The 24,391-nt window shown below is 38.5% G+C and overlaps 1 long non-coding RNA gene across 1 annotated transcript in view; it reads left to right on the forward strand.

Annotated features, from left to right (window-relative positions):
• The window catches only part of LOC131190130 (uncharacterized), a 131,092-nt gene extending 111,990 nt beyond the window's left edge, over positions 1 to 19,102 (forward strand). The window contains exon 2 of the long non-coding RNA XR_009153232.1: positions 18,272 to 19,102. This is a non-coding gene — a long non-coding RNA (uncharacterized LOC131190130). The remainder of the gene's footprint in view (positions 1 to 18,271) is intronic.
• The last annotated feature ends 5,289 nt before the right edge of the window (positions 19,103 to 24,391 follow it).

The following is a 24,391-nucleotide window of genomic DNA, read 5'->3' on the forward strand; positions in this document are numbered from 1 at the left end:
GCAACCATTCTTCATATGTATCATACCATATAGTCAATAATCAGCGTACCGTATAGTCAATTATTTTGACTATATTGTTTTCCCAAAATACCCAAAGCTTCAACCAAAAACTGTCTACTATTGACCTCACCCCATTCCTAAGAGGTCTGTAAGGGCCGTGCATAAGAGCACAAACGTGCCTACCGTTCCTGTCCTATTGTTTCCTTTCGTTATATCCAATTAATATAGTTATTTCATACTCATATATATGCTTATATATTGTATAATTATTTCATGCTTATGCTTATATATACTGTGTGACAAAATAAATAAATAAAATAAATAAAAATAAAATTATGTACTGGCTTTGCATGATCAGAATTTAAGTCTCTTCCCTTAACAAAAAGCAACGTGAAGCAACCATAGCAGTGGTGGGTTTCTACCGGTTTGCCCAAGTTCAGGTGGTGGCAGAGGGAGGCTCCGTCCACCCGCCCAGACGTCATTAAAAACGCTCAAAGCGAGCGCACCCCATCCCCCCTACGCGCTACCGATAGCAAACCAGTAGTGCTGGGATTTGAATCCCACTACTGAGCCATAGGGTGGGATATACTAAAATGTTTCTGCTACTTGTGGTTTCAGGTGTGACCTTCAGCTCCTTGCAACCCTGTTAAACATAAATCTTTGTGTAAATCTTTGAAGATCTAAATAACTCTTTCTAACCTAGGGTAACCTGTTTTTGCAAGTAGCAAGGGCAGTGGGTAAGGCACTGAGGCAAAATTGGTGTGGTCCTCCAACTCATGTCAGCTGTGATGAAGCTCCTTTTTTGTTTTTTTGAGGAGGGGAGGGAATTTTGTTTAAACTATGTAGAGGTTTGTGCGTTTAGAACTTCAAAACAGCATAAAAATCTTACTCAGAGGGTTTGGTTTCCAAAAACTTCATTATCTTGGTAGCCCTTCTCTAAATCTGTCCTAATTTGTCACTGCTGTTTTTTGAATTAGACACAGTACAGGTAGACCATGACTTATGAACACAATTATTAAACCCCACTGCTAACCAAGGCAATTTTTAAGTGAGTTTTGCCCCGTTTTATGAACTTTCTTGCAAAAGTTGTTAAGTGAATCACTGCAGTTGTTAAGGTAGTCATATGGTTGCTAAGTTGGCTCCCCCTTTGACTTGGCTTGTCAGAAGATCACAAAAGGTGATCACATGACCCTGGGACACTGCAACCATCATAAATATGAGCCAGTTGCCAATGGTCCAAATTTTGATCATGTGACCACAGGGATGCTGCAATAGTTGTAAGTGTGAAAAACAGACATAGGTCACTTTTCAGTAGCCCCTTTCAACCTTCCAATTCTGTTTTAACATTGGTCAAATTGGCCGTGCTAGTTGCATATGATGGGTTGTTTATGCAGACACCAGTGGAATGCCTGGGAGATGACTGAATTAAAGGTTCTACCATTATCACAGGGTCATTTGAAAGCTCTAGGATACTTAGGGCCCATCTCCTTTTACTTGTATGCGTAAACTATTGGATTACATGTCGACTGCGACTGAAATTACGTTTTTGAAGACCTTACCAGGCAAATAAATGTGCTTCTCAAAAATATATTAGAATTTCATTTTTCATGCTTCTGGAATACATTCCAATATTAAATAAAATTAGATCAACTGCTATAGTTTAGAGTGTTTTGTGAATTTTCTTTGTTTTGAGATCTGTGTTGGATAGAGGAGAAAAGGCTGATGTGGGACATATGATAGCACTCTTTAAATACCGGAGAAGATGTTATACAGAAAGTCAAATCCTGTTCTATCTCATTTTAGAAGGAATGCCGTGGATTTAAGATATAGGAAGATAACAACTGAATATTAAAAGAAACTTCCTAACTGTAAGGGCAGTTTAGACAATGAAACTAATTATCCAGAGAGATAGTGAACATTCTTCCTTTTAATATGTTCAACTACATCTAGATAGCCATCTACCTATGATGGTTTAGGACCAGAAGTTGTAATTCAATGATGACAATGATAGCATCCAGCGCTTTTTTCTGATTAATCTAAATGTAAATTAATTGCATTTACATGCCATTTAATGAAATTCCATTTTTATCTTCATCTCATTATTATTAGAATACAGTTCTTAGCATGCCCCCTGAAGCATTAAGTGTGACGTGTGATACATTCAAATGCAAGAAGATTTTTTCCCCCTATCCTCTGGCATGAGACATTTTTTGTTGCAAGTTATATGAATTAAATCAAATTATCTTCAGATAATAATCTGAAATTTTACTGTTATCGCCTTTGCAAAACTGGATTATCTCATACACTATTATGACTTGTTCTGCATATCCAGTCCTTTGAGTTGATTGACATGCCATCAGTACAGTTTTGGTAATTGTACATCTGGACTCCCAAAGTTATTAAATATATTGTATTTGTTATTCATACTGTATATAAAGCATCTGACATTGTCTAAGGAATATATAGTCTGAGCAGGTCATTTATATCTGTCACCACCATTTTTGACATGTGTTTCTAGGATTTGTAATAATTTTTGAATTAATCTGAGAGCATCAAAGATTCAATAAATAAAATTAATAATAAATCAATAAACTTTGCCACTGTGATGGCTTCCAGATACCTATATGCAGAATGAAATTGGTGAATCACACTGGCCTTCTCAGCTGTGTCGATACATTACAAACTGTCTACACTTTGCACAGCCTCAGGATAAGGAGAGACTGCCTCATCGGCATGAGGAGATTGGCATATCATGTGAAACTATCCAGGAACGTGATTGTTTTGGGGGGATTTTCCAGCTAATAGTGGGAGGACAGATGGATCTTAATGATGTGCTTTCAGGAACAATTCCAGACATAGCACAGTATGTCTGAGAGATCAAGACGTTGCATTAGTTATACTTCTTATATGAATTAATTCCCTAGTTTTGCAAGATCATCTAATTAGTAAGTTTCATTCCCATAAAAAGGGATCCCCCAGCCATTAGCCAATGTACAGCTAGCCTAGGTGATTGAAGTTTGCATTCATAAAACTTAAAGGAAGACCTGTATTCAGAGGAACGCAACCTCAAATAGAGAGGCAACAATCATATAGACTGGTAACAATATTATATAGCCTTTACTGTAGGAGTAAAGGTAGGAGATGGACAAGATACAAGATGACATAGTAGTCATGGTTAATTCTGATTTGGTATTGATGTCTGTGTTTATTATTAACAATGTTCTTTTATTTTGGTCTTCTGATTCCAGGAGACACACCTAGATACATTTGAAGTCGATAAAGTTTACATTGCCTTTGATTCAGTGTTGGATATCTCCAGACAAAAACAAATAGATGAACTATAGATATAGCTTCATCATGGTTTCCTGTGAAACTGAGGAGTTGGCAGGGTCACAGCTTAAACTTATAACTGACGTTAGTCAAAATCAAAGCCGAGAGAATAAAATAAGATTGTTGGATGGATTTCATATCCTGAATCCTGAAGTGGGTCCATGTTTGGCATCAAGTGGTGCATTGGATTTACGTAATGTTCTAGGCCAGGGGTGTCAACCTTGATTTCATTGAGGGCCGCATCAGGAGGACCAGGGTGGGTGTGGCTGGGATGGGCATGGCCAGCTTGATATCACTCATGTTGGGGGCACCTGTGGTGGCCTGAGCACTCTGCCAGCAAAAACAAGCTCTGTTTTAGCCTGTGATGGCGTCCTACAATCCTCTGCCAGTGAAAAGAGTTCCGGAGGACCTCCCATGGCCTTCTTTAGCTCCATTTTCCCTGACAGAGGCACCATGGGCCGATCTTTTGCTGTTTCCAGGTGGCCCCGTAGACCAGATTTAAGCACTCTGTGGGCTGGATTTGACTCTCGAGCCTTAAGTTTGACACCCCTGTTCTAGGCTAAAAAAATTAGTTGTTTTAACATGTGATGTCAATCAAGCCATTATTTTAACCCATGTTGTTATTTGAGGGCAGCCTGTTATGAGAGCAGTAACTGTGTTCATTCAGCCTTGATTTAGGATTAAGAACCTCAAAACCCCAAGTTGTAATGTGTTATCCATACTGTTGTAATAGCAAGAAGATGGCAAGGTTGCTGTCCTTAGGTAGATTTACTTGGCACATGTCATCTGAAATGAGATTCCTGCATGCTCATGCTCAATAGACGTGGGCATTACCTTATGTGGCTTCTGTTTTGATAGCTCATCTGGCCTGAGTGATAGTTTATACAGAAATTTGCTAGTCCTGACTTCAAAGCAATGTCTCCTGGCAAGCTGCTTGATTATCAGCTAAGAAAATCTAAAATCAATGGTAAAGGACAAATCAAATAAACATAGACAGACATGTAAAGGGCACATGCCAAGACCAGAGAGATGAAGTCTTGCAGCCATTGAAGTGGGTTCTTTCTGAGGAGATATGAATGGAATAAAAACAGTCTGAAACTGCGTAAAACCCCTTCTTAAAGTTTTTTTTTTTAAAAAAACCATTGGGAACCATGTGTGTGTGTGGGTCTGCCTTGGTATCATCTAAGGAAGCATCTTGATGTTTGGACAGGATTGTAAAATGGTAAAAAACGACAGTGGATGGGCAAAACAACAACAACAACAAAACCCTGTAATTTAAAACTAACACTTCTGTCAACCTAACGGTTAGGCCTCACCATTCCTCGAATTGGGGAAGAAACTTCAGTCAAGAAATCCAGTTGCCTCCTGAAGCGATGTGGTTTAGACAGAGTTAACATCACCTTGGTGTTTATTATCTTGTTTTAGAAACCAAAGTGAAGGGGATTTTCTTCATTCTTTCACCAGCATGTCAGTTCAGATATGACACACAACACTGTTTGAAGAAACGATATGCTTCTGAAGCACAGTGGGTAGACCAGGCTGTAGCCGAGAAGGGAATCCTGATTTGAGTTAACCTATTATTTGTTGTGCTGAAGGCAATTATCTTTTTCAGCATCTTTCTAACAAACATCTTTCTAAGGGGTGTCCATAAGCACACCAGCAGGCCTACCGTCCCTGTCCTAACGTTTTCTTTTATTCGTATCCTTTACATGTATTTAAAATTATGTTTACACTTGTATCTGTCATAAAATACATGCTTGACAAAATAAATAAATAAAATAAATAAATAAAGCAAACGTAAAATACAGTTTGTGAGGCTTGTAGCCAAATGAGGTCCTCTTCTTCAATTTGAACCTCAAGAGTGCTTTTCCTCTTGTGTGGGAAGTGAACAAGTTTGCAAAAAAAAAAACCCAAGTAGACAGGTGCTTAATTCATTTACTTTTGTCAGAACAAGAAGCAACCAATAGGTAGATGAGGCCTTGACTTGAATATGCAGGGAGAACCATTTCTGCTGAACGTTTTACTGGAGAAGGGCGATTTCCAGTTGATTACCTTGCTGTTGAGATCTATGTTAAATTGAATATTTTTGCCTTTATCCTTTCATATTATTCAGTTAGAGAAAAGGATATGCAGGAAGGAATAGTTCAGTTTGTCTGGGTTGTTCTAATGCTTTCTTTGCCTGGGAAATTCAGGATGGCACTTAGTAGGAACGTTTAAATCCAAACAAATGTTCAAAAGGCTATATGGGGGCAGAAGGACATTGCACTTTCTGTTTTAAAATGCAAGGTTAAAGGAGGATCTCTTCTATCATATTTGGGTTTTTTTTAAAGCCCAACATGTTAATAGCAGTGCTCTGTTGTTTGCAAAAAAGTATTATTCCTTTTTACCTTGGTAATACTTGGAATTACAAAGTTGCATGTTTCAAAGTTATTCCAGGAAGCACCAGGGAAAAATAAGAAAACTTTGTAAATAGGCCAGTGCTGCTGATAGCGGGCTAGCTTTTTAGAAGTGGAAACAAGTTGAAAGAAATTGCTCAGTGACCTTGTGTGTTGTAAAAAAAAAAAAGAAGGAAACCGCTTCCCTTACCCTTCAGCAGATTTCTTTGGTATGTAGGATTAATGCTAGATGGACTTCACTTGTGGCTAGCATTCATTTTACTATAAATTCCTTTGGGGTAAAGTATTAATCCAGTCCCAAAGAGGCTTGTGACAGAATTATTTTACAGAGGAGGAGATTTTACTTATAATAACAATTGAGAACTGCAGCTGTTTGGGAGAAAGAAAATAAGCTGCCTATTTCAGACTTAAATTCCTGTCAAATATTAAGATTAGGCCTTTAATGGATTTCCCATGCCTACCTGTTAGAAGGGAGCATTTACTTATCATAGGTCAGTGATGTATAAATCTATGATGTCCAAGTAGATAAAATCGCAATGGGGTAAAGGGTAAAGTCTGTGCAAATATCACAAAAGCAGTCACAATCATTAGAGTCCTATGTTTGGATCTAGGGCAGGGGTAGTCAACCTTTTTATACCTACCGTCCACTTTTGTATCTCTGTTAGTAGTAAAATTTTCTAACCGCCCACCGGTTCCACAGTAATGCGTTGTGTATCGTCGTCTGCGCATGCCTCTCGTGCATCGTGGATTGGGTTGGGGGGGGCGCCGACTACCAGCTCTGCTTGTCTGTTACAGGTGGGTGGTGTGGGGGGAGATGCGCGAGCTATTCTGGGACGAGGCTCTTTTGTTTACAATCGCACTATAGTGCCAATTAGTTTCACTTATGTAACGTGAACTAAACTTATGTGCGGGCGATACAAATAGTATATTTTCAGAAATTTAAATTGTCACGGGGAATTTTATGAAAACCGAATGAAAATGTTTTTAAATGGTGCTATGAAATTTTTTTTAAAAGTCAATTAAATTTAAAAAAAGGAAAGTGCTTTAGTATCGGACAAAACTCCTACCGCCCACCATGAAAGCTGGAACGCCCACTAGTGGGTGGTAGGGACCAGGTTGACTACCACTGATCTAGGGTATATGATTCAGTTCAACCTTTTTTTGTTTTGCTTCTGTTAAATGATTCCTGATTTCCTATATTTTATGGCATCAAGCATCATTACACTGATACACCAGTCCGTATAAAATTTCTACGTAGAAATGCTGGAGGAATGTGTGAAAAAGTTATTGTTTCCTTTCATCGTAAAAGGATCTGTTCCTTCTGTGACACGTCTTTCATTTGCCAACATAAAAGGAAATGACTCAACTTTCATTTAAACAAGAAATGCTAAAGCCTAGCAGACAGCACCTGTCTGGAGCATGGTTGTTTATTAACTAGTTACCAGCAAAAAGTGGTAATAAATACAGAAATATTATAGCTTTATCTCAGAAGTAAAGTATCTGCTTATTTTCCTTTTCACCAAAGTTTAACCTCCCCATGTTTCTCAAATCATTCTTGAACACTAGGAGGTGCAGGTGGTAATTAAATCAAAGGAAATCTGAAGTCAGTAAGCCAGTTTTCAACATCACTTATTCAGGAGGTGTGCTTCATGGCAGGAACTGTCTGGTGCCAGTAGAATTATATCAAAATTAACTTTTGCAGAGGGACAGTTTAGAAAGCTGGATGACCAAAGAATCTGACGCTAGTTATCAGCATCAGCCTGAATCCTGCCCCCTCTCTCAGCATTTTCTCTGCTGATATAGTTTTGACAGCATATACAGGGTGACATGATGATGATTGATCATGATAGTAGGTCTACTATAGCTGGCTTAGAAACCAGGAGTTCTAGTCCCACCTTAGGCATGGAAATCGGCTGGGTGACTTTGAGCCAGTCACTCTTTCACAGAGCCCAATTCACTGCACGTGGTGGTGGTGGTGGCAAAATAGAAGGAGTATTTAGCAGGTTTGCCACCTTGAGTTACTTATACAATAATAAAGATGGGATAAAAAAACCCTAATCAGTCAAACAATATTGACACTGTTATGGAGGGCCATGTTTCTGTTTCTGTCTTCAATCTGTTTTATCTCATCATGCTCATGCCCTTTAGTGGGCTAGATTTCGCCAACTTGGAGGTGAAAACAGTAGAGCGTATGATTTTCTCCATTGCATTGATATTCCATGGTACTGCAAGCATTCCTGTTTATGGGCTATGGTATTGAAATAATCAACAAAAACATTTAAATAGCATATTTAAATAACTAACCTCTGGTTAGTTTCCTAAGCAAACCCAGGGCCTACAAACATTTTACTATTTAATATAAAATACTGGAAAGCTGTAGCCAAGAATGGACTCAGTACTTCAAATTGACACATGCATTTCAGTAGTCTACTCTATTACTTTTCTAGCCTTTTAATCTTTTGAGTCAGGGATGTCCTTTGGTATGGTTAAAAAAAAAAAGTCAAAATGGCAGTCATGGCAGTATGATCAAAGTTTCCACATTTTTAAATGTGGTGCACATGTGACACTCAAAATTCTAGTTGGATCGTTGATCACAATCCTGTGGTCTCCATCTCGACTTTTTAAAATTAGGTTCTGTTTTCAGATCAAATGATATAGTGGTTGAAGCAGTAACAGCTGGCCAAATTCTCCTTCCAATGCAACTCTTATCGTGGAACAAGCCACTAAATATCTAGCCTAGCCCTTTCTAATCTGGTTTTGGGAGAAAACTCTCAACAACCGGTAAGCCATAAAAGCTGTAGCCATGAAATTGGGGAAAGCTGGTCTAGATTTACTGAGCTCCTGATTCATTAACTTCTCCAAGCAAGTATCTTTGAATCCAGTAATTGATCTGCCCTCCCCTTCAGCCTGAGTTTTCTCCTTTTAAAGTCTTCTGGATAAACTATTCTATTAGGCATTTATGCAATAATGGCTTATCTAAGATTTTAATTCCAAACTGGCAGCAGCACTTTCCCAGAGTTTGTGAACTTCTTGTGCTGTTGGAATGTTCCATTCCATCACCCCGATGCAAATGAAACAAACACAATGTTAAAAAGTTATGATCTTTATGTAGTTACTTACCAAGCACATCTAAATTCTCTTTAACCAAAATATGTTTACAATTCCCAAGGCATGTCAACAACTTTTGTGCACCCCTAATGTTTGGAAATTGAAAGCTGAAAAATTTGACACACCCGATGTAGCCAATTCAGGCCCAGACTCTTGTCCACACAGAGAAAAACGTTGTAGATTTTCTTTACATTACACAATGTCTGACAGCTCCATTTCAGGTATCAGGGTGTTTTGGTTCACCTCAGTTTTTTTCATTGTGAAGCAGCAGGATTCTCAAAATATGGTTACAATTGGAAGTGGAGAATTATTTTGAACCTGCGTACTTGATTTGATTATAATTCTACAATGTCAATCCTTTAGAATAAGAATGTATTTTATTGTGGCATTTCAAATATAGCATCAATTTTCAGATAGTTCACCCATCAAAGTTCAAAGTTCAAAGCCTTTATTGTCATTGTACATCATGTATGCAATGAAATTAGTTTAGCCTCTACTGGTGCAGTCCATAAAAGAATACAAGACAACATGAATAATATAAAGAATAATCCTTATACAAGTAGTTAGGGGAAAAAAATAGTCATACGTTTCCATATGTATGTCATATTCTGTGTAACATGTATATTACTCTGGTGCAGGGGTGAAATCTACTTACCTTCCCTACTGATTTGGAAGACCACACGCCCCGCAACCAGGAAGTAACGACGACTGGGCGGGTGGGCAGAGTTTCAAGCTGCCATTGCTACCGGTTCTCCGAACCACTGGCCGTCATCGCTACTGGTTCGGCCAAATCAGGAGCATTTCACCCCTGCTCTGGTGTATGATCTTATATCATGGTACATATTACACACCACACTGGCACCAGTGAAATTCGTCATATTAATCTGTTTGTGGTACTATATTTGTGTTTAGGAGTCTGAGAGCCCATGGGTAGAAGCCATTTTTAAACTTATTTGTCTGGCTGTTTATACTTCTGTGTCTTCTGCCCAATGTAAAAGTGAAAAGAGATACTGGCCAGGTTGTGAATCATCCCTAAGTATCTTCTTTATCATTGCTTATCAAGCAATGTTTCATTATATCATGTTCCCAAACCTTGTCTGTCCTTCCTCCCTCCCTCCCTCCCTCCCTCCCTTATTTACTTACTGTTTGAACACAAGTTTGAAAAAGAACTTTGTTCTGGATGCATCTGCATGTTCATTTCTGTTATATCCATAATTAATGGATTTAACGCACTTCAAGCAAACTTAGAAATAGAGTGCCAAGCAGATGCTATCTGCGTACTAAAGTGAAGTTCTCTTCTATGCCACATATTTGCATGAATATTTCAGTAGGAGGTTAGTAAAAGGGATGGGAATAGTGGAGCAGTTACATTCAGAACTGAAGGGCCAAAATTAAGGGAATGGGTGGTGGGATTAAAATTTAGTAATTGCCAAGGGAAGGCTGTATGACTAAAACTGCCAGAATAATTTCCTTTCCTGCTCTGCTTTGCAGCCCACACAGCTTTGGAGATAAACAAAATTCCATGTCCTGACAAGTTCTTTTTTTTTCTTCTTCTTCCCCTGAATCAGAAAAACACCCCAAATGAATTAGCCAAGAGAGTATCTCGAGCACTACTAAACATATGTTGGCTGAATAGAAGAAGGTGGAGGATCAGGAGAAGTTAATGGCAAGCAGACAGATCTAGATACACACCATTATTTTATCCTTGTCTCTTTCCTTGTTTTCTCTGGATGAAGTCGTCTTCCTGTCCTGCTGATTGAGGTGAATTTTGCTCATTTACAGCTTGTGCCCTTGTATAGAGGCCAGCAGTTTATAACTCCTCCTCTGAAGGCCTCAGAGAGTCTCTGCGACTTGCTGGTTGGTGCAGAAGTGAGTGTGGGCTGCAGGGCCAGGATTCTTGACCCTGGAGACCTCCTGCTTTACTGCAGGGGTGGCCCATTGGTTTCATCATTCAACCTCACTACATGTGAGTTTGTAATTCTGGGAGTTCCCAGATCTGGGAGTTGAAGTATATTCTCACAAACTAGGCTTTCATCGCTGTGAAAAAGCTGCTAGTTTGGAGAATCTAAAATGTCTTGATGTGGGATAATGCATGTTACCTGATGTTCATTTTTGGTGGATTTTGAGGTCTAAGTAGGTTATTAGGTACAAGGACATCTTAATTTGCCAGACAAAAGAATGGATGTGAGTACAGTCCTAAGATATTGGTGAATAGCATTCATTCATTTAGGAAAAAAGCCCCTGATGTAGTGGAAGATCTGTAGATCAAATAATAGTTTTGCTCTGTCAAGATAGTAAGATCAACTTTTAAATGTAGTTCACCTCAGATTGAATTTAGTTCCACACTGTACTCTTCTGCCAGTCACAAAATGCTTCTTCCTGCCTGACTCCTGAAATGTGCGTAGAACAAGAACGGTCATTTTATCTCTGCTGCCTGCTGTATTGTCATACACAACAAGTGGACCTGTGATCTCCTTAGGAAGCATCCCTAAGCCTAAAAGAACTGAATTTGGGCACAGTGCTATAAGAGAACCAAATCATGCATAGTTTGGTTTTCTTCTTGCTACTATCAGCAAAAGTCAATTCCATCTCCACACTGACATACTATTCATCTTTTGTAGCTTCACCTATTTCTGATCAAATTCCCTGGAAAAGCCAGCTCTTCTGTAAATACATGTAGCAAATTTCTACTGCATTCAATTATTAAAATAAAAATAAAAAAAGAGAACCATTTGGTGTGGTGGTGAAGATACTGGCCTAGAAACCATGAGATGATGGTTTCTAGCACTGCCTTAGGCATGAAAACTAGCTGACTTTAGGCCAATCTGACATTGGGCCGGTCTCTCAGCCCACTCCATCTCACATGGTGGTTGTTGGGGGGAAAATAGGAAGAGGAAAGAGTACAGGGAATCCTCGACTTACAACAGTTCGTTTAGTGACTATTCAAAGTTACAGCGGTATTGGAAAAAGTGACTTACGATCATTTTTCACAGCCACGACCTTTGCACCAAGGTATCACCGCCATGGTCATGTGATCAAAATTTAGATGCTTGGCAGCTGATTCATATTTATGATGTTTGCAGTGTCCCAGGGTCACGTGATCCCATTCTGTGAACTTCTGACAAGCAAAGTCAATGAGGAAGCCAGATTCACAAAACTGGGTTATTAACTCATCAACTGCATGCTTAACAACTGTGGCAAGAAAGGTTGTAAAATGGGGCAAAACTCACTTAACAAATGTTTCACTTAACAATAGAAATTTTGGCCTCAATCATGGTCATAAGTGGAGGACTACCTCTATTAGGTATGTTCGCCCCCTTGAGTTGTACACAAAATAAAAAGGCAGGAAAAACCAAAACCAAAATATTGTGCTGAATGTTAGAAAGCCATATATATATTCATACCTTGATACACGATTGCTTTGAAGCTCACTGAATTTGGTACTTAGCGCATTTTGCCATGAAAATTTTGTCCTGGTACTCATCACTTGTTTGGTACTTGACAAGCAAGCTAGAACTTGTCAATGTTGGTGTCAGTGTTGGTTGCCTCATAATAATAAATTCCTTGTGGGAAAAATTTGCTCGGTACGTATCATTTTAGATACTTACTCCCGGAATCAATAAACAAGAAATACCAAGGTACCACTGTAGATTTTTTTTAACGCATGTTAATTCAGTGATACATGCAATTATCTTTCTGTGTTTATTCACACTCACCCCCAACAAGAAGAATGAAGATATTTTGTAAGCATATTTTTAGTTCTTGAATAGTGTCTTTCAAGCTATTAACTAGCAACTGTGCCAAAAGACAATTTTCCCTTCCTAAGTACTACATGGCAAGGGGGAAGGTGAAATAACTGTTATAGAAAATGGCACATCAGTACAAATTATGGTATACAAATGGTACACAGGTACAAATTGTGGACACCGGAGGGTGAAAATATGCTACAGATCAGAAGTTTACATTAAAACTTTACAAAGTTTAAATTAAATTTACAACATTTGTAGAGATACACAGTCACTTCTGCTCTGGATGTTAGGATTTTCTCATGGTTTGATCATGGCTACATGGATTATGGAGAGCCAGTTTGGTACAGTGGTTTAGGTAAATGGTTAAGGGGCCGGGATAGCTCAGGCAGTAGAGAAGCCTGTTATTAGAACACAGAGCCTGCAATTACTGCAGGTTCAAGCCCGGCCCAAGGTTGACTCAGCCTTCCACCCTTTATAAGGTAGGTAAAATGAGGACCCAGATTGTTGGGGGGGCAATAAGTTGACTTTGTAAAAAATATACAAATAGAATGAGACTATTGCCTTATACATTGTAAGCCGCCCTGAGTCTTCGGAGAAGGGCGGGGTATAAATGTAAACAAAAACAAAAAAAGTGGTTAAGGCCTAGCCACCAGTGGTGGTTTTCAAAGTTTTTTACTACTGGTTCTGTGGGTGTGGCTTGGTGGGCATTGCAGGGGAAGGTTACTGCAAAATCTCCATTTCCTCCTGATCAGCTGGGACTCAGGAGGCAGAGAATAGATGGGGGAGGAGCCAGTCAGAGGTGGTATTTATCCGGTCTCTGACCTACTTAAAATTTTTGCTACCGGTTCTCCAGAACTGGTCAGAACCTGCTGAAACCCACCTCTGCTAGTTACTTTCCCTCAATCCAACTCACCTCACAGGGTGGTTGTTGTTGTAGGGAAGTTAGAAGGCGGATATCAGATATGTTCATTTCTTTGTGTTGACCCAAATTATCAAAAAGATGAAATAAAAAATTAACCACAATAATGGCTATAACCAGAAAACCCTTGGTTTATAAAAATTGACTTCTGAAGCTGAAATGTGAAATTCTGATGTTTTCAATAAATTTGTCTCTGTATTGGAATGAGGCAAGTTAAATGTCAGGATTAAGAATAAAAAAATGCATGACTAAACGTTAATATATCTGCAGCAAATATAAAATCTTACAACGTATTTTTGTGTTCTTGAGTTCTAGGAGAGCCTGCGAGCACACCTATCTAGTTCCTGTCTTCTGATCAGTTGGAACTCAATTTGAGATGATAGCTCATTACATCATCTGCTTTCCTCTGAAAGGGGGAAACCAATTCTTCTGCAAGATGATTGCCATACCTGTTTACCCTCAGGAAGTCTGTCGGGCTCTCGAGATTAGATCTAGGTGAGGCATTTCAAGAAATAGCATTGATCTTTTATGGTAACACTCCTTTGGATGAAAGAAAGAAGCAACCCATCTGGGTGATCAGATAACAGAGCAACCATTTTCCATGCAGAATCTGAGCTATCTTGATTTTATGGACTCTGATTGCAGCTGAATTGTCAGAATGGTAAATGGTTCATTAAGGAGTTTTCCTCCACGAGTTTGTCTTATCGTTCATTATCAAGACAATCTAGCTAATGGCTTTTGCTGCAGCTTGTGCTGATGAGGCATATGATGAAGTGTTGCATGAAAGGAGCAGAGTAGGATATCGGTAGGAGATGCAGGGACTTGCTTCGTTTGTTTGTTTATTGCTCTTATGTCCTCATTTTTCTTTCACCACACTTTCTTGTGGTAAATTGGACTGACAGATGGTGAATGGTCCAAGTCAACCAGAACCTTTGGGTCAGTGAGGATTTAATCTTGCATTTATTGTGGTATCAACCCTTACCAGTTTAGTAATTTACAGGTATTTTGACTCCAAAATTTCCATTGCTAATCAAGACAGTTGCTAAGTGAGTTTCACCCCATGTTACGACCTTTTTGCCACTGTTGTTAAGCGAATCACTGCATTAGGTAAGGGACTCATGCTGTTCTTAAGTGAATTTGGATTCCCCCATTGGCTTTGCTTGCCAGAAGCCAGCTAGGAAGGTTACAAATGGTGATCACATGAACCTGGAATAGTGCAACTGTCATAAATACACGCCTGTTGCCAAGTGTCTGAATCTTGATCACATGACCATGGGGAATGCTGTAATGGTCGTGTGAAAACCAGTCATAGGTCATGTTTTTCAGTGCTGTCATAACAGAATGGTCACTAAACAAATGGTAAATTGAGGACTACCTGTATTGTGTGATATCCAGAACCAGAAGTAAATTCATAGCTTGTTATGTAATATTCTGGACCATAGATCATTGTCCATTTTTAAAACTTGCCAACAAGAATAATACTGGGACATGGGTGATAATCATAATGTGGGCTCTTCTCATATACTTTGTGTTATCCTTTAGGGCAGGCATTTGAATTATCTTTTGCCAGGAGATGGTGGATTTTAAAATTCTTTTTCTTTCTAGCAGCCCCCATATCCTACTATAAGCCAAAAATTAGCATCTCCTTTTTTGCAGGAGCTCAAATAGTTACACACAATGCAATAAGGAACAAAGTGTTAATTTTTGGACCAGGGCCTCATGCTAGACGAACATTGTCCAGATGCTAGAATGTACTACTTGTGAGCCACTCAAGAGGCAACAGAGCCCACTTGTTTAGCCTACAAATGGGTGTGTGTGAGGGTAATTTGTCCAATCTAATTTCCTTTTCCACCACCCCTTTTCCTAAAGCAGCTTTCTCTCCCAGGTTTTGTTTGACTGAGTGCAGGGGCTGAGTAGCCCCTCTTCCCTCTGGCCTTCTGTTGATCATCTTTGGTCATGCATATGCAGTTGCCAAGCAACAGAACGGAAGTGCCAGCCGGAGCCACGTGGTTTTGCCCAGTCATTTGGTGTTGGCATCTTGGGCCAAAGCCTCATTTTTTTTCTTGATCAAATGTTTCTAGGGGAACGACACAGCCAGCGTTGCCCTGGAGGCTATTTAGACACAATCATCCCTCTTGGTTTTCTACTTCCTTTGGCTCTAGTTTTCATCTTTACTTGATTTCTGGCTGAAAGTTCATGGATTTGGTTCTGTGTTGCTTTAATCCAGTTTCATCTGAGATTAATGTCATTTTCTTTTCTTTCAGCTGATAAACAAGATGACTTACTGTCACATCAAAATTTTAGAACACATTTTAAATATCAGTTGATATGAATCAAGTTTTATGCACACGTCGGCATGCTTCAAATAGCCTTTGGTTTCTGCAAAATGTTTGAAATGAAGCAAAGGGATCCATTCCCACACTTCCACCCAAGAATTTAGAAGTACATTTATGGGGTTTTCACACAACTGTATTACTGGGCTTCCAAACTGAGGTGGGAGGCCTTCTTAACCTACCAGACAAGAAGCAGTACACATCTATTCAGGATACTTCCCCCCACCACCCAAAGCATTTTTGTACAATTTTTTTTTTTTAAAAAGGGCAAGGAGTTGTGAGAAAACATTTACAAATATCAGCTAAGGACATCTGATCCCCTTTTAGTATTCCATGATTGGCATACTCATTTTCCATGCTGACAGAATATGGCATTGAGTTTTATTTTCCTTTAATTGAGTCCTGAATCCAATAGAAGATAATACATATCATAGCTCATAGCTAAGTCCCTACAGCACTCTCCCCACATATAACAAAAAAGTATGGATCTTGTATATATATGACAGCTTTGGAGGAATAAAATAAAAGGAACAATTAGAAAAGACATGTACAACAATCAACAATATCTTCAGAAGAATAAAATTCACAACATCCTAGACCAAGCCAAATCCAAAAATACTAGGGAATTCCTAGAAGATTGACATTCAGACAAACCATCCATCAATAGATACATAGCAATAAATCACGCACACTAATCAAAAGAGAAAATAAAAAGGTTTAAGAAGAAAACATAAAAACCAGAATACATCCCCTGCGTCAGCCAAACAAGGATTAACATCAGACAAAAAAACAGAAAACAATACCCTAATCAATGGAACTACCAAGGAGAAAATAGTAATATGCCCACTAATACCGGCAGGGCAAGCTATTGTACATAAACAGTGAGCAAACCTAGTCACTCAGTAAGTGAATGATGTTACCTAGCTGGGTGATGAAATGTCTGCAAGCAATAGCCAAGCTCAGAGACCACCAAGAATTCCACATGAGTCTTGAATGCTGTGAGCATTGAATTGGAGGCCACTCAGTAATTTTTAAATGTTATATGCAAGCATGTAAAATTACAAGATATAATCTGAAGTTTTGAGGCAAAACAGATTTTCTGCAGCTCTTGCTTCCCATGTGAAATATACATGATTCCACCTTAATCATGCTTTATAAGCTTTCACACCCAATGAACTATGAAATATGGTTTTTCTCATAATGTGATAATTGTACATCATTGGTGTTTTTCTGCAGTGGCCTGGGGTACTATGGGAGCCCAACGTTAAGTCTGGAATTGTTGAACTGTTCAGTTTTATTTCTGCTGGCGGGATCATTTTTTTAAAATCACTGTCCCAATTAATGATATTTCTTACTCTTAATCCTTGTAAACATCCCAGAATCATATGTGAGTAGATGACTGTAAAAACTGAAATTGTAAACTGTGTGTCAGATAATACCACTGCATATTGTTTTACTCAGGAGTAAGCTCACAGTGTCTAATCAAGATCAGAATGCTGTAAATAGTATGGGAGAGGCTAATATTTTCTCTGGCATGTGACTTAAAACACACACTCCTCATATGATACCAATTTATTATTATCCACGCAACTGTTGTGGTGGATTTTCCCCCCTGTGATGTGATGTGATGGACAGTGTCATTTACCACAGTCCTGGAAGGTTTATGAAACTGAATTCATATTGTTCTGCTGTTGTTAGATCGTTTTTGTTTTATATATATTTAGCATTTTCTGACTTCCACTCCTGCCCTCATAGCATTTGAATTCATATTCAGATGCTATGAGGGCAGGAGTGGAAGTCAGAAAATGCTAAATATATATAAAACAAAGATGATATAACAACAGCAGAAGGAATGGATGTGAAGGATAGGTGATGCCCACCACTCTGCAGCTGATTTTTCTCAGTCTTCTTGTTTTCTTCGATAAAGCTTATTTTCAGATCTGGCATTAAATCAAACGGAAATGAGCTTCAGAGAAAGTGTTTCAAGAGAAATCCATGACTAAGGAAAAGGATGAGGTATTCTCTTCCTGACGGTTCCATTGCTCATTAATCATTTTACTTTATAAGCATTCAGCCTCAGACAAGCCACTTTTAGCACTTCACTTTCATTTGCAGTTTATTTATAGTCAGGGGCTGATGGCAGTTGAATATACCAAATGGAAATTTTTGTGTTGTTCGAAACCTGCATTGATGAGATTGGTACTTTTCTGCTGAAAAGTCAGAGTCACCTTGAGAGGTGTCACCAAGAGTCACCTTATAGTGGAGATGGGCAGCATAAAAATTTAATAAATACATAAACATTTTCTTTCACTTGCAAATATTAAGTGTCTTGTCATTGAGAGAACAAACTTGTAGTTGCATTTTTTTTAAAAAATCTTAAATTTCTATAGAATTCTGTTTTCTATAACTTACGTTGGTTTTGTTTTTTCTCTGTAGGATTACGTACCAGAAGGAAATCGATAATTGGGATCCAGAAAGATGCTGACAGAAAGGCTGTCTCTGGAGAAAAGACCTCGCTTGATGGAAAATACCACTTTTATAAATTATGAAATTGATTTTTTATGTAACCCATCTTGTGTAAGATCCAAAATAGATACAAACTGTGACTGAAGAAATCGGAGCCTATCCCCTTTAGTCATGTGGAAAGCCAGGAAGAAATAAATCCATCATCTAAACATATCTTCATATCTTTTCAACTTTGCCAATTTTTGATCTAAGCTTCAGAAAACCATAAAACTGTGAATGGTACCTCGAATTTAGCTTTGGAATAAATATAAATAGAGATACATTAGAAATTTACCTTCTCTACATAAAATAATCTTTATGGACAAAAATGGAATGATACTTTGATTCCCACAATGGATGAATGGCTACAAAAGTTGATGAAATTAGTTTTGATTAAATTAAAAAAAACCAACCCAATTACTTTTGTTTCTACTTGGAAACCACTTCTTGAGGTGGCAAAAAATGAAATTTTGATTTAGGCTTTTACCAATTAGATAGGTTTGTTGTTATCAAAATGGCTAGTTCCATACTATTATGTAAAAGTAAAAAGTTGAGGTTTGGTGCTGTTATCTTATTCTGCTGCACCAAAGGGAGTCATAAGCCTTTTCTTTCTTCTCCCCCTTTTCCCTATACTCTTCCCTTCCCTTCTCCCTCCCCTACTTTCCCACTATTTTCTTTGGTATTTTTGTATTTTACATTATAAACTAATAAAAAAATCAAAATAAATTTATCATCTCTGAAAAGTAAAGGAATTAAACACTTTCTTATGTATGCAGAACTTTTCTTACTACTTGTCTATAAATCATTGTTGAATCTTCATGAATTTTCATTTCTTGCATTACTAGATTTGGTTTTTATTAATTTTGACTGTAGCTTTCAGCTATGATCTATTAGTGCGATGCAGATTACTAAAATTTCTGTTGCCATTCTGGTATCTTTTTCTTCTTTGCGAGACCATAAACTTTGCATTTCTGTACAGTACTTGAGAATGTACAGATTTGTCTCTCTCGGGTTGTTTTTTTTTTAGGCAAGTTCTTATTATGAATTAATTTTATTAAATAAAAGACTTGCGGGTCTGTCTGATGGTGGGTTTTGGCCCAGAAATATAGACAGGCAAAAGAGTATCTTTAACGGCTGAGATTCTGGAAGCTGTAAATAGTTCATCTGGATAGCACCAGGGTGAAGAAGAGTTTAACAGAATACGGCAGTATGATAGTCTATAAATCATTGTTGAATCTTCATGAATTTTCATTTCTTGCATTACTAGATTCTGTATTAACTAGATCTTTATTAATTTGAATGTAGTTTGAATTTTTCCTTATGGAGCTCCATAATGTAGCATCATTTAATTAGAAGTGCAGTTGCTTCTCGCTAAAGCCAATAATTCAGACTCTCCAGTTTAAAGATTGAAAGACACCAGATTTTCTAAAAATAAATATGTAGGGTCACCATCAGTAAATACTCTCTGTGTGGCTTACATAGCAAAAGACAAAACAAAATACTGTCTGTCTGTATAATAAATATAAATATAATAATATATCATTGTTTGTAGCAGATATAGAAATTTTAGTACATGTTTAAGCAGTAAAATTCTGATAACTAAAAATATGAAAATTGGAAACTGTGGATAAGGAAACAACATTCCCATTAGGGAATCAATCTCTCTCTCTCTCTCTCTCTCTCTCTCTCTCTCTCTGTCTCCCTCCCTCCCTCCCTCTCTTTCTCACATCTATCTTTCAGTAATTTATCTAGCCATCATCTGTATATAGACAGTCAACTTTCTGTCTGACTGTCCATCTGTCTCTACCTAATCTATCGATCTATCGATCTATCTGAGGTGGGTTTCAGAAGGTTCTGACCAGTTCTGGAGAACCAGTAGCGGAAATTTGGAGTAGTTCGGAGAACCGGTAGTAAAAATTCTGATTGGCCCTGCCCCCATCTATTCCCTGCCTCCCAAATCCCAGCTGATCAGGAGAAAATGGGGATTTTGCAGTAACCTTACCCTGGACTGGGGACAGAATGGAGATTTTACAGTATCCTTCCCCTGCCATGCCCACTAAGCCACACCCACAGAACCAGTAGTAAAAAAAATTGAAACCCACCACCGCTATATCTATCTATCTATCTATCTATCTATCTATCTATCTATCTATCTATCTATCTATCTATCTATCTATCATCTATCTATATTTTATGCGTTCAAGTCAGTGTTGGCTCCAGGCAATATTGACAAGTCTCTGAAGTTTTCTTTGTAAGATTTCAGAACTGGTTTGGCATTACCTCCTCCTTAGAGCTGAGAGAGAGAAATTGGCCTAAGGTCACCCTGCTGGCTCCAGTTTTTAAAACTCAGTAAAGCTGTATGTGACAGCCCAGTGGTTCTCAACCTGTGGGTCGCGACCCCGTTGGGGGTCGAATGACGATTTGCCAGGGGTCGCCTAAGACCATCGGAAATATGGGAAGTATACTTGCGAGTTGAAGAATCGCGCTCCAGTGGTTGACTCCACAAGCCAGCTGCAGGCTCTTCAAATCAGCTTTCTCACGATTGGCTATGCTGAGTCTGGTTGCCTAAATGTAGTCAGGGTCACAAATTTCTTCCATCTGTTTCAAATGTTATTGCATCATTTCTGAAATTTTTGAATGACAGTTTTGGAGAAGGAACATTATTTCTGTTACGATAGCCTACAGATTGCTGCTATGCTGTAGGCCCAGTTTTACAATAAGCACGAATCGAGGGATCTCTGGTCACTTTACTTTTTTATTTTATTTTATTGGAAGTAATGTGCAGCTAACACTAGGCTAAAAGCCACCCCCAAACACTTGTTGTTGTTGTTTTCTTGAGAAAAATCTTCTGTTTTCTATTATCAAATTTCTTTAAATCTGAATTTGTATTGGTGTGATTTTACTGCTGAAAAAGATTGGAAATGGGGAAAAATAAAACACTTGCACAGAATGCTAGCATAAAGGAAGACCAAATGTCTGCATTTAACCAACGAGCATTTCACAGATTTGATTTTATTCTGTGGTAACAGCGCTACATTTTCATTAATCTGAATAGAAATGTTGAAATCAGATGCAGCTGAAAATTCCAACAAAACATCTTTTCAATGCAGAGTATTCAGTGGCATAGGAAACTCATAGATTCATAACTACAGTACCACCGAAGTAAGAATTATAAGCCAATAAAAGATTAAAAATTAAGAAATCTTCCTATTTGCTTCCAGTTCTAAAATGCTATGACTCCTTGCTGACCTATGTACCATCCAGTATCTTCTTCAGTGGCAATAGTCTATACAGTGAAGCAAGGGTGTCAAACTCACGGCCCGCGGGCCAGATGCATCATGTGCTGGCCATGCCCACCCCCAGTTTAGCAAAAGGGGAAACGTCGCAATATGTCACTTGACAGCAACGTGATGCCATGAGTTTGACACCCCTGCAGTAGAGTGTTAAAATGTGCGGGCCTCAGTTCCCAGAATTCCCCAGCCCACATGGGTATAATATAAAGCATCATCCTGAAATGTAATCATACATATATGAAGAAACACTAGATTGTTTGTGGCTAAATCTGAATTGATGTGAATTGGAGTTCATAAAGGTACCGGAATCAAAAAATTTATAAACGTTGGTTTTGATACCTATCAAAACATAATGAATCAGTTTTAGGAAAAGGAATGGGAAGGTATAAAGCGACTGTGGGGGAAAAAACATACGCAATTCCTCTAAGTGCTCATATTGTTCTCATCAAACTATGCAAACACACACATTATTTCTGGGACCAAAATGCACTATACTATACCCTTGGCAGTAATTTACAGAAAATATCACTGACTTCGTTTTAAGCAGAAAAAAAGGATGAAATAAAATGCATTGCCTTACATCAACTGAAGATCAAATATTTCCTGGATTATATTGATCTTGACATACAGTTCAGTGGTGGGTTTCAAATTTTTTTACTACCGGTTCTGTGGGTGTGGCCTGGTGGGTGTGGCATGGCTTGGTGGGCGTGGCTTGGTGGGCATGGGAGGGTAAGGATACTGCAAAATCCCCATTTCCTCCTGATCAGCTGGGACTCGGGAAGCAGAGAAAAGATTGGGGCGGGGCCAGTCAGAGGTGGTATTTACCAGTTCTCCAAACTACTCAAAATTTCCATTACTGGTTCTCCAGAATTGGTCAGAACCTGCTGAAACCCACCTCTGATACAGATACTTAATCAATGTAGTGCAAAAATGTAGCACTGTTGGCACCTCTCTGAGCTGTATCAACAGCCCCATCTTTTATTTATTTAATAAAAGGGTGTGAACATAAAAGTAATCTGGTTTTTATTGAGGCTTTCTGATCTGGCAATAGTTTAAACTGAGAGATTAAAACAGACAAATTGGAAGGTGTGTTTTTACTTTCAAATAGTAGAGATTTTGAGCGAATTCTATCCAGAAAGCAAGGAAATTTCAAAAGTAATTCAAAGAGAAATTGGAGGAGATACAAATAGAGGTCTCACATGGAGAATACACAAACTTCAACAGGTGCAACAGAAAGGGATGAAACTACTGTAAATACTACACTACAGGTATCATTTTTTTCTAAAGTTCAGGCTTGATGGTGGATTTAAAAAGCTTAACATCTATTCTCTGCCTCCCAAGTCCCAGCTGATCGGGAGGAAATGAGGATTTTGCAGTAACCTTCCCCTGGAGTTGGGAGAGAATGGAGATTTTACACTATCCTTACCCTGCCATGCCCACCAAACCACACCCACCAAGCCACACCGAACCGGTAGTAAAAAATTTTGAAACCCACCACTAGTTTGCATCTTTGTTTGAAGGGTCTTAAGAATTATTTCTGGGACCGTGTATCATTCTGCTTTTTAAGTTTGAAGGGTCTTGAGACAGTGGCTTTGAAGACACTTAAGGTCTGAATAGGAACTGCCTTAAATTTCACTGCAGAAGAAAATATGGAATATAATAATAGTTCTACCAGATGAAGCTTGTAATTTGTGGTATGCTCTGATTTGCTGTTAAAAAATAGGCACCTATAACTGTTTTACCTGCCTTGGCCAGTTTCACATTATATTGATGAATTTGTTCTTTTATGAAGTGCTGGAGAACTTGCTCTGGGTCTTCCGGTCTGGTAAGTATCTGATAGCATTACATCATTGAAAGGTTTCACTTTCCTGAGATCGGAAGCATGTTAATATCAGGGGTTTGGGAAGTGCATTATTTAAAGGATATTTGATCTTGCGTACAGGTTGCTGAGGATGCCAGCTCTTGCATTCCTTGTCAACAGAAGTTCCATTTGAACTATCCTGTGACATTTTATGCAGCTCTTACAGTCAGGTAACATCATACATTTCTGCCTGGAGACAACAGATCATAAATTATAACAGTAACTTTTGGACTGAAGATCTTTTCACAAAGCCCTTCCTTGCCATGAGCCAGCAGTAACACATCCACATGGACATGTTCTCGCAAGCTGTATCTGTAAAAACTTGCTTAACAGAGAGTGATAAATATCCCTTTGGTGTTGAAAAGTTTGCTTTTTCCTCTCTCTTTCTCCACCTCCCCACTACACCCCACCCCCCAATCCTCACAGTCAAGTATCACTTACAGAATTGAATGGATGTGGCAGCCCTTGAATGCTGTTGGTGACTGAAAAATAATTTTGCATTGCATATCAAATATAAAAACATGAGGGTGACTGTGGTGGTAGTGAAAAACAAGCCATGGATCACAGCTGTCACAGCTGGAAAGGGGAAGAGATGGATATGGGATCTCTGTTTCTATTTCTCTACGTTGTTAGGAAGTATATCAATTTTTTTTCTTAATAAATTAGCTTGGAAGTGCAGGAAATAATTTGCATCTATGGTTTTTGGACATGCAGATATTAAGTATTCAGCAAATCTTCCCCTTTGCTACTCAGAAACTGCCATTGATCCAAAATGTAGTTGTCTATTGTTGATGGTCGTTACAGCTTACAATGATTTTATGGGTCAAATCTGCTACCTCAGAATCATGGATTGTCAGACATATTCACTTTCCTGGATGATACGTCATGAAATTGAGG

This window comes from Ahaetulla prasina, chromosome 2, assembly GCF_028640845.1.
Source record: "Ahaetulla prasina isolate Xishuangbanna chromosome 2, ASM2864084v1, whole genome shotgun sequence".
In the NCBI taxonomy this organism is placed as follows: domain Eukaryota; kingdom Metazoa; phylum Chordata; class Lepidosauria; order Squamata; family Colubridae; genus Ahaetulla; species Ahaetulla prasina.